Source organism: Adiantum capillus-veneris, chromosome 8 (assembly GCF_014529385.1).
Source record: "Adiantum capillus-veneris isolate H3 chromosome 8, ASM1452938v2, whole genome shotgun sequence".
In the NCBI taxonomy this organism is placed as follows: domain Eukaryota; kingdom Viridiplantae; phylum Streptophyta; class Polypodiopsida; order Polypodiales; family Pteridaceae; genus Adiantum; species Adiantum capillus-veneris.
Window position 1 is genome coordinate 100,059,129 of NC_140938.1, and position 10,541 is coordinate 100,069,669.

Here is a 10,541-nt window from a genome sequence, read left to right on the forward strand (position 1 = left end):
CTCTTGGAGCACTAATGTCTTGACGAGTCCTGCCGCGTGTGGCGGGCTGCTAACCGATGAGAGAGTGCCAAACCTTCCCCTCAAGCACATGAACCATCCCTCCCACCTTGTCGCGACTAGCTCTCTCGCTATGAGTTGCCAACCCCTGATGAGCAAGTTTCACAGCAGCCTTCGGATACTGACTCTCTCTCTCTCTCTCTCTCTCTCTCTCTCTCTCTCTCTCTCTCTCTCTCTCTCTCTCTCTCTCTCTCTCTCTCTCTCTCTCTCTCTCTCTCTCTCTCTCTCTCTCTCTCTCTCTCTCTCTCTCTCTCTCTCTCTCTCTCTCTCTCTCTCTCTCTCTCTCTCTCTCTCTCTCTCTCCCTCTCTCTCTCTTTGTTCCATCATCTCGGGGGGGCACTTGAGAAAGCCAAGCTGAAAAGCAATCTTTGCACGCAGGATTCATTTAGGTGAACATGCACATCAACGAGCCTCGGCATGATCACAGCACTTCCAAAATTCACGACAGGAACTAGAAGTGTGCTTATTACCATATCACCCATTGAGATAGATGTTATTTTACCTTTGCTCATTTCCACTGAGCTAGCAATAATGTATTTGTCAGTGACAATGCTTTTGCTGCGAATCACAAAATTGTTCTCGGGAAACATGCTGCAGCTGATCCCCTTACCCTGATGAAAGAAGTGGCACGGAAGCTAGGGAGGATCTCGGTGAGTCAGGCACTTTTTTAGAAACATTAGTGGGGCAGGACCCTTGGCCCTTGGGAACACTCTCTCTCCCCCTCGGATCACCACAAGGCAGACACTATCGAAGCTCCTCAATGACTGATAAATACAGCGTTAGCAACTGCTTGTACTGCTTCATCTTGCCCTACCACTCGTTGATGCAAACGATTAGCAAAACTTATCAATCGCTCCTTCTCGTTTTGGCCAGACGGCTCACAAGAATGCCTCTCCATCTGCCCACCACCTCAGCTATTTGATCAGGACCCACTGTTTCTATAAGTATAGTATTATCAATAGTATTTTATTTTATTGATTGTTACATTGTACTCACATTTGCACATGCTTGATCAACACGGTCAATCGCTTTTTGAGGAAGGTGTCAATAACATATGGACTTGAAAACTGAGTAGCTACAGCCAAGGCCTTATCCATTATGCGAAAACCTTGGTGTAATTGATATTCCCTTTTTGACACCATCAAGGATGCTTAGTGTGTCGGCTACATTGGGTTCAGTAACATGCACCTGCTGAAAGAGCCTTTCTAAAGCTGCATCTCATTAAACATATTTCATGTAATGTTTTGCGATTGTTGCCCCAATACATCTAAGATTACCTTCAGCAAGCAATGACTTGCACAAGTCCGTTGTAATCATAAATCCATGTGTGCAACTTGCTCCTAGCACAAGATGTATTTTATTGATAAACAGAAGAAGTTTTCCGCCAATTTTCTTTGAATCCTTTGAAAGAGCCCCGAAGCGTGTTTCCATATCTCCATGCCGGGTTGCATCGGTAATTAAAGCACCCACATCCAAAGCTTTTACTTTCATGTCGAAGAGAATGCTTGGCGCCTCTCTCCTGGCTATTTTCAGAGCAAGGCCTCTGACTACTGTAGCTTTTCCAACTCCTAGATTCCCAACAAGCATCACATTCATGCAGGATCTATCTCTCAATAAGGATGCAAATGATGCTACCAATCTCATCATCTCTGCCATAGGAATTAATTTTGTGTTGGTATTTATTTGTTGGCCCAATCTACTGTCTGTCCTCTGGCCTTTACATGATATACCCTCGTGATATTATGACTAAAACTAGTCAATGCCCTTTACACAATTTAGTTTTTTACAAAAAGGTAAACTAAATAAATCAAGAGGATTGAATGTTAGAGACAATAGTTTGCAATATCAAGAGGACTGCTACATCTATTCAAAACAAAACAATCGGTAATATATGGATTTCATCTCAATTTTTGCTCAATCCAAGGCTAATCATAGTAGATGCCTGTAAGTAATCAGTGAAATTTTGGCTCTTACATTGAGCTAGACACTTGAATCAAATCTGGTTCCTACATTTTTTTGTTTGTTTATCAGTCTACTTTATCTATGCTATTAAGTTAGAACTGCAAAAATTTTCTTTCAGCTCAATTGTCTCACATTTTTCTCAGTTGTATACGAATCCCCTCTATAGTTGTCATTACAAGTTTATGACTAATTATTAACCTCACACTAAAACATTTTGGATTTGTTAGCTATACGTTGGCGTAAGTTTGCTAGTTGCAGCATTTGTACCTCTCCCCATATGCCAAAAATGGTATATATAAATTCAAATACTGTATACTCTCCTGGTATATACATCAAATATGTCATTCCTCTTTTCATATTTCATTTCTCTGTATTGTGTTCTAACATAAATACTCAAACACTGCTAAGGTTATCACTTCTCATTATATTGAAAGGAATTTTTATTGAGATGATTTGTCTATAAGCTATGCAGCTACTCATGTAAGCTAAGGTGCTCTGGGATACTGAACAACAATTTGTAAGTACTTGGTTATATTGCACAATGGTGTCCAGCATATAGTACATATTCTTTTCTCCTTTATGACTTGTCTAGTCCATTGGTCACATGCACACAGATTCGCCGATTTAGGCAGTGTGTAGATACTCATCTTGGTGCAGATCTGCCAATTTAGGCAACACATTGATAAATTGCAGATTCAAGATTTTTTTAAAACTTATACCAAATGCAGATTCGACGATTTAGGCAGCATTAGTGCAGATCCGCCCATTTAGGTAGTACGTCTTATTGGTGTAGATTCGCCGATTTAGGCAACACCAATCACAAAATCATGCTGCAGTGGCTAGCCACCACTATAACTGGTATGATTTTGTTACCCGGGTATAGAAAATGAAAGATATTTTGAATTTGGATTTGGAATTGGTACATGATGATTTTTTGCTGCGACAGTATTTATGGAAGTGAACTTGAGATTGATGAGAATTGATTTATACAATGATGAGTGTGACCAATGATATCGTGATTCATTAGGGTATGACATATACTACTTATTCTAGTGGGTTGGGACACTAGAATAGGTAGTATGTGGATGACGGCATGCATAAGATAATGTTGTTTAGTTCATATATTATGTGATGTTTTTGACACAACGTACTAATCACTGTTTTTGACAAGTATTGTTTGCAGATTTTTTCTTAGCAACTGAGGACAGTTGCTTTCCAACGGAGAGGTATGCTATAGAATTATTAGCTATTGCAGTTGACAGGTGGCAAGAGCATCAGCAGATAATGGATTATGCAGAAGGATGTTATATTTTATGTCTATTTGATTATTCAAGTGCTCTTTGTGAGCTTTGGCCAATTATGTCCGACCGGCCAGTTTGTACTCACTTTGACCATTCAAGAATCTATAAATTAAATACGTGCAAGAGGGAAATGGTCACTCTTGCACGGGGGGAGATTGTACCCAGTGTCTGCCTTATTCTTCTCTCCTCTCCACTTCTTCTCTCTCGTCGTGCCTGCGTAGCACTCCGCTCTAGGAGGTGCGCCTGCAGGCTTCCTGTCTCTCTCTCCCGCCCTCTATCTCTCTTTGTTCGCATATATCGTCGATTATGTGCTCGTGGATTCGTCAGGTATGGAGATTTGTCCGTTTTACGGCTTGTAGTATATTGTTTTTTGGTATTTTGCACGGCATCCACGCATCCCATTGTAGCGTGCGCCTGCACGTTTCTCCCTCGCTCTATTCTATTCTCTATCTCTCTATGTTCGTGTTGAGATCGATCATGTGTGTATGCGATAATTCAGGTATGTTGATCTACAGTTTTATGGTATGTATTGTGCTATTATGAGTACTTTGCAGGGCAGCCACGCTCCCGTTTGTAGCAAGTGGGGATATCAACAAATGTGTACAAAAAAATGTGTACAGTTTCCTTCTATGGCTTCTTGTAAACCTCTAGGCAAGTGCCTTTTAAAATGGCAAACGGGGGGGGGGGTGTTGGCTTTTTGGGGTGGATCTAATTTTGAACAACCTCTCTCTTCTATGGCTTGTCCAAATTTCCCTTGAATTCACTCTTGAGAACCATCCCTTTAGGACGACTTTGTCTTTCTCACTCCTCGTGGGAGACTCCTCCTATAAATAATAGTGGCACCCATGGTCGTCGGGCCCAAGCATGAGTTTAATTGCCTCCTATAAGAGGGGGGGGGGGGGGGGGGGGGGGGGGGGGATGGGAACCCCCATCTATATACTCCCTAATGAGATTGCCAAGATCATGATCAAATGACATTAGCATCGTCAATGAGTGGCGGACCACCACTAACCACCGCGGCTCACCGCCCAACACCGCAAGAGAGTGCATGAACTACCATGCACTGGTGGGGAGACACATATCATGGCTCAAAACCTTCAAGATCCTCTCCCATACCTCTTGATGCCAATGTGAGAGCACCCACCCAGGATAAATACCTGGTGGCTTTGCAATGTGCCACCACATGTGGGTTCTTCCCTATTTCCACATGGCAACCTATGGGGGGACTCTCCTCTAGAGACTCCATAAAAAGAACTCCAAGGAATGCTTCACAAGGCATTTTTTGCCCAACCATTGGGATGCTCCCACTTTTTTCATAGCTACCAAATGAGCACTCTATAAACACCCACTAGAAGCCTTGGCTTTAGAATCCATTTGTCATCAGTTTGCTTCGCATTTCAAATCTCATGCACCCTCTAATGGCATGCCCAATTTTATTTTATTTTAAACATCAAAATTTTCACCGTCGTAATTATTCATCGACTTCAATTGAGAATAACTTGATGCAGCCACTTCCAATGGGTGTCACATGCTACATACCACCTTTGCAAATTCTAGTGACTATAGAAAAATCCCTAATGGCACACTTACCAAGGCAACAAATTTCCATAGAAGTGGCCATGGCGGGTTGGGGAGATGCAGAAGTGCAGAAGGAAGAGGAAATGAGAGAGAGAGAGAGAGAGAGAGAGAGAGAGAGAGAGACCAAAAAAGATAACGCTATTGTAATGTGTATATTTTATGAAAAGACTTACATGATAAAATAGAGCAATATTGCCATGCAAAAGAATCCACTAAATTGAGGTTGTACTGCATGCTACATAAGAGCAACTTCCGGGCTGACACCAAATTGGGCTAGGGCTTGGAAACCCAACAACCCCAAGCCTTCTCTAGCAAGGTAATTGCCCATCGACATCATATCAATAAAACCACTATACTGGACAAAATCGAAATGTAAATATATTTCTTTCCGCAAGAGCCATATAAGCCATGAAAAAAAAGGAGCAGAAAGATCCAACCCATTTGACATCATGTTAAACTTGCGTACAAACATGTTAAACTTGCGTACAAACTGGTAGACTTCAAAATAAATTCATTTCTTTCAAGATGCCAAGGAATCTTGAAGGTGAAGAGAGAGAGAGAGAGAGAGAGAGAGAGAAAGAGAGAGATGAGCTTGTGGTAGGTCCCAAGCAACCTCAATCCATTCAATTTAAACAAGAGTATTAGCAAGCATTAAAACTAGTCATTCCAGATCTCATAAGGTTGGATCTCATGTACCTGCTCCATGTGAAATTGTCACATATAAGGAAGATTCCTCCCCTATACCAGGGCTGCACCGGTGCAACCATCATGTCCCCTTGATCTTTACTTGGTGAGCCAAAGGTACTTTTGCAGCGATCTGAACGCACAAGACACCACGTGTCATTACTTCACTGGGTGCTTTTCATGCCATCAAAAAGCTTCAACTAAATAAAAGCGTTGCACGTAGAGCAGTTCGTGATCGCAGCCAGCACCTACGCCCAGTTTGCAAGTTCGCAGCTAGGAGTAGTTCGCAGCAATTTTGCAGGTTCTCAGCTTCGCAGATATAAAGTTCCCAGCAGTACAGCAGTTCGCAGGTTCAGCACCTAGGAGCAATTCGCAGCAGTTCAGCAGTTCCACAGCTTTGCAGGTACGAGGTTCCCAACAGTACAACAGTTCGCTGTTCTCACAAGTTCGATGAGAGAGAGAGAGAGAGAGAGAGAGAGAGAGAGAGAGAGAGAGAGAGAGAGAGAGAGAGAGAGAGAGAGAGAGAGAGAGAGAGAGAGAGAGAGAGAGAGAGAGATTCATGGCCGTATCAAGGACAAGCAACAACACAAGCAAAGCAAGCAAAAGGCAAGAAACGACGCATGACAGCCTTTGGTAATCCGATGCCAAGAAGTTCTGGGCTGCTTTTCAACACAGGCGATTAGCCCCAATCGAACACACGATAAAAAACGTTAGCCCCTGATAAAAAACGTTAGCCCCAATGGGGAGAGAGAGAGAGAGAGAGAGAGAGAGAGAGAGAGAGAGAGAGAGAGAGAGAGAGAGAGAGAGAGAGAGAGAGAGAGAGAGAGAGAGAGAGAGAGAGAGAGAGAGAGAGAGAGAGAGAGAGATTCATGGCCGCATCTATTTATTGTTGACTCGATTCTAGATTATGCCAATTGATCATCGATTGAAATCTGACATCTTCTGTTTCAGTAGCACTAGAACAGACCTCTGCCATGAGAGAGAGAGAGAGAGAGAGAGATTCAAGGCCGTATCTATTTATTGTTGACTTGATTCCAGATTATGCCAATTGATCATCGATTGAAATCTAATATCTTCTGTTTCAGTAGCACTAGAATAGACCTGTGCCGTGAGAGAGAGTAGCGTTGAGTAGTGAAGTGTGGAGCCCTATACTCTTCACTACATACCTCTAAAAGTCAAGTATGGAGACCTTACTAATCCTCTTTGATGCCAACAGTCATCATTCTCTCCAAATTCCTCGGCTTGGACTTGCACAACACTTTCATGTAATATCATGAAGACAATCGATACACCCCAGAGCTTATCTCTCAGTCAGATTATATATAACAACCACTTCGTAACGATGAAAATCTCCCAACGTTAATCATGATGATGTTGATGATTATGATGACGACCAATTCAATGATGATATTGCTCCTATGTACAAGAACGGGTATGACGACAAGGATTAGATGCCTAAATCCCAATGCAAGAACCACGATGTCTAGTACCAAATGGATACACACGTCTCCAATTGCCGTGCTTTTCATGATAGTGTGCCTACACCGGATATTGATAATGCCAAGAGCATGATGATTAGCTTTACCAACTTTTGGCTAACAATATTATGACGATGGTCACATTGATTATGCTAAGAATGTGAGTAATGATGGCTACTTCAACTCCGTGACTTATGTCAGCAAGAAAAGAAAATCTCACAAAAGCAAACAAATTAAGAGGTAGCTGGAGGAGGTGCATCTTACTATGCATTATAATTTGATGTCCTGCAAGAACAAAAAATCCAGTGTGCCTCATTGGAAAGAGCATAGAACCATCATTTGGGTGAGTTCAATATTGCAACATGATAAGGTAGTTGTAAGCAGTTGTTCAAGGAACAAACTGGGTCAACAGTCATTTGCAATGCCAACAGCCATTGAAGGGTCTCAAAGCCTCAACACTATATCTGGTCGCAGAAGCCACTGCATGGTAGAGCTTCAGAGCTTCAAATATAAATTAAATTTAATAAAAAAAGGCCGTGAAAAGCGACCCTAGTTGACAAGCAAACAAAGCAGGTTCGCAACAGCGCCAATTTGGAGCTTCACAAAGGCAACAGTTCGCAGGTTTGCAGATGCGTAGCAGTTTGAAGACGAAGCTTTACAAACATGAGAAGGTAGTTGTAAGCAGTTGTTCAAGGAACAAACTGGGTCAACAGTCATTTGCAATGCCAACAGCCATTGAAGGGTCTCAAAGCCTCAACACTATATCTGGTCGCAGAAGCCACCGCATGGTAGAGCTTCAGAGCTTCAAATATAAATTAAATTTAATAAAAAAAGGCCGTGAAAAGCGACCCTAGTTGACAAGCAAACAAAGCAGGTTCGCAACAACGCCAATTTGGAGCTTCACAAAGGCAACAATTCGCAGGTTTGCACATGCGCAGCAGTTTGAAGACAAAGCTTTACAAAGACAGCAGTTCAATATTCTTCAGGTAAGTCTCTGGCCCTTCTTTGTGTGTGTGTGTGTGTGTGTGTGTGTGTGTGTGTGTGTGTGTGTGTGAGAGAGAGAGAGAGAGAGAGAGAGAGAGAGAGAGAGAGAGAGAGAGAGAGAGAGAGAGAGAATTGACAACCCTAGCTGCGTGGAATGGGAGCGTATGATATGGACGCTATGGATTTTGTGCTAGATGTGGAAGACGATCTTCTGGATGAGGACACAACGATGGAGGAAGGAGAGGCAGTGCCGGCCCCAGTGGCCCCAAAACTCAAGTCCACGATCACCTCTGGCCCTACTGGTACTTTGCAAGCTGTGTTCGACGCCTTCAAGAAGACCAAGGGTCGAGGCTTTGGTGACAAAGCCAATGCAGAACGCTCCAACAGGTTCTTTGGCAAGGAGTTTGAATCTCTTTATTTCGATGGTGGCCCTGAACGTCAAAAATCTATTGAGGGCTGGATAATTATGGTCACGGGTTTACATGAGGAGGACCAGGAGGATGATTTGCATGAAGTTTTTAGTGAATTTGGGGAGATAAAGAACTTGCATCTTAATTTAGATCTTCGAATAGGATATGTGAAGGGTTATGCCTTGATAGAGTATGAGAAGTAGCAGGTAGCACAAGGTGTAATCGATCAGATGAGTGGGGAAAAGCTTCTAACACAGACTGTTTTCGTGGATTGGGCTTTTAGCAGTGGACCTCTTCGACATCGTAATGCAAGAAAAAGGTCTCCTCGAGGACATCTCTCTCACGAAGACCATTTAAACGACGCTATTGAATGGACGGTGCTCTGAGCAACATGCAATTTTGTATGTTGCAATGGATGGGAACCCCTAGGTATTTATTTGAATGGTTATTTGGTGAGCCACATGAGGTTTTCTTGTTTCTTCAATGTACCTAAAGTTCTTAAGGACAGACCCTATGTATGATAGCATGCTACTGCATGGCCGACAAATTGCATTTAATTCAGGAGAATCCCTGCTTGATCTACAAGGAGAGGGCACACTGCAAATAGGAAACTGGTTACAGCATAAGGCAGGAGAAAGTTGACGGCCGAGAAGAGAGAGATAGTACAATTTTAACAAGAAAAAATCTATCAAAAAGCACCCATAACTCTTTATGTAGAGAATCTTCGACATAAAATATAAAACTAGATATGCTTCTCTTTATTAAGCTTAATCAATATGCCACATCTCCTGTATTTGTCTCTATGCGTATTTTGTGTCTTGCAGGGAGGAGATATATTCACAACACTGGATGTTTCAATTACACAAGCGCGACTCCAGCTTGACTACACTACAAGGTTCGTTATTTGTATCCAGCACCCCATGTAAGGTCTCTGACCCCGACCAAAAGAAAGCACCATTGTACCTTGAAATGATCATAATAGAAAAAGTTACTATTTTTAGCAGTTTTCCGAATTCTGTCAGTGCCATGATGTTTAGAATGTTATAAAGCTTCGAAATGTGAATTAAAATAATTTTTGTGAAAATTTTCCAAATATAGTAAGTTTTTGGTCACCCAACCCGTCTAGTTTTGACCGTCTCGAAAATCTGCACCCGTACCCTGAATTTGAAAAAAAATGCAATTTCGGACCCGGGGGGCTGCTAATTATGGTAGGTACTCGGTCCAGTATGCCTTAGTTAGAGCTCAGTATAGCAATTTACGGCATCAAAATCCGACTCGTATGGCCCGTTTTAGCCTAAAACCAATTTTTCATAAAATTGTCCGGGGAGGCATCGGGGGCCCGGGGCTGTGTGAGAACGGGTTCCAGGCCACTCCAGACCAGCTTTAGCAGCTAGGGGACGCCCTCTTGCCTTGTGGGAGTCTTTGGGAAGCTTCCAAGCCAGTAACTAAGTGTCAGAGCCAGTTAACCAAGCCAACTGGACACTTGGTGAGTACGCAAGTGGACTTGCCATGCTTAACTAGAGAGGCTCTCAGATGCAAATAGCAACCCAGATCGATTTTCATCTTGAGGAGGCCTATTTAAAGGTATGCTCACACACACACACACATATATGCTCACACACACACCCAGTACACACACCTTGGGGAGGTGCTGCCGGCACACACACAGTTTTTGAAGGAGAAGCAAGGAGGGAGGTGCTGCCGAAATTCTCATCTTGAGGATTCATTGGATCAGAAAAATCATAGGATTCTCAGCCCCTAATCACGGTAATCATGGTTTAATTATTGCTCTTCTTAATTCTCATCTTTATTCTCCAAATTCCTTAGCTACTATGCTTAATCCTGGCTATAATTCCCTATAGTAGCTGCTCTCTAAATCTCCATAGCTATACTCCATTGCATAATCATCATTCAATTAGCTAAATTATGTATCCATTCTTCATCCTTAACCAAGGATTAATGCATGATTAAGAAAGATTCTCTCTCTAGGCAGCATAGTTAATAAATTGTCAGTCATTAATAGTGTAGATTTGATGAAATTTATTCTTTTACCACTCAATAGTGTTGTAATTAAATTAGACTCAATC

General features: G+C 42.3%; 1 pseudogene; it reads left to right on the plus strand.

Moving 5' to 3' along the window:
- The first annotated feature begins 8,198 nt into the window (after window positions 1-8,198).
- LOC147452635 (RNA-binding protein Y14 pseudogene) lies at window positions 8,199-8,657 on the plus strand (annotated as a pseudogene).
- Window positions 8,658-10,541: the final 1,884 nt, after the last annotated feature.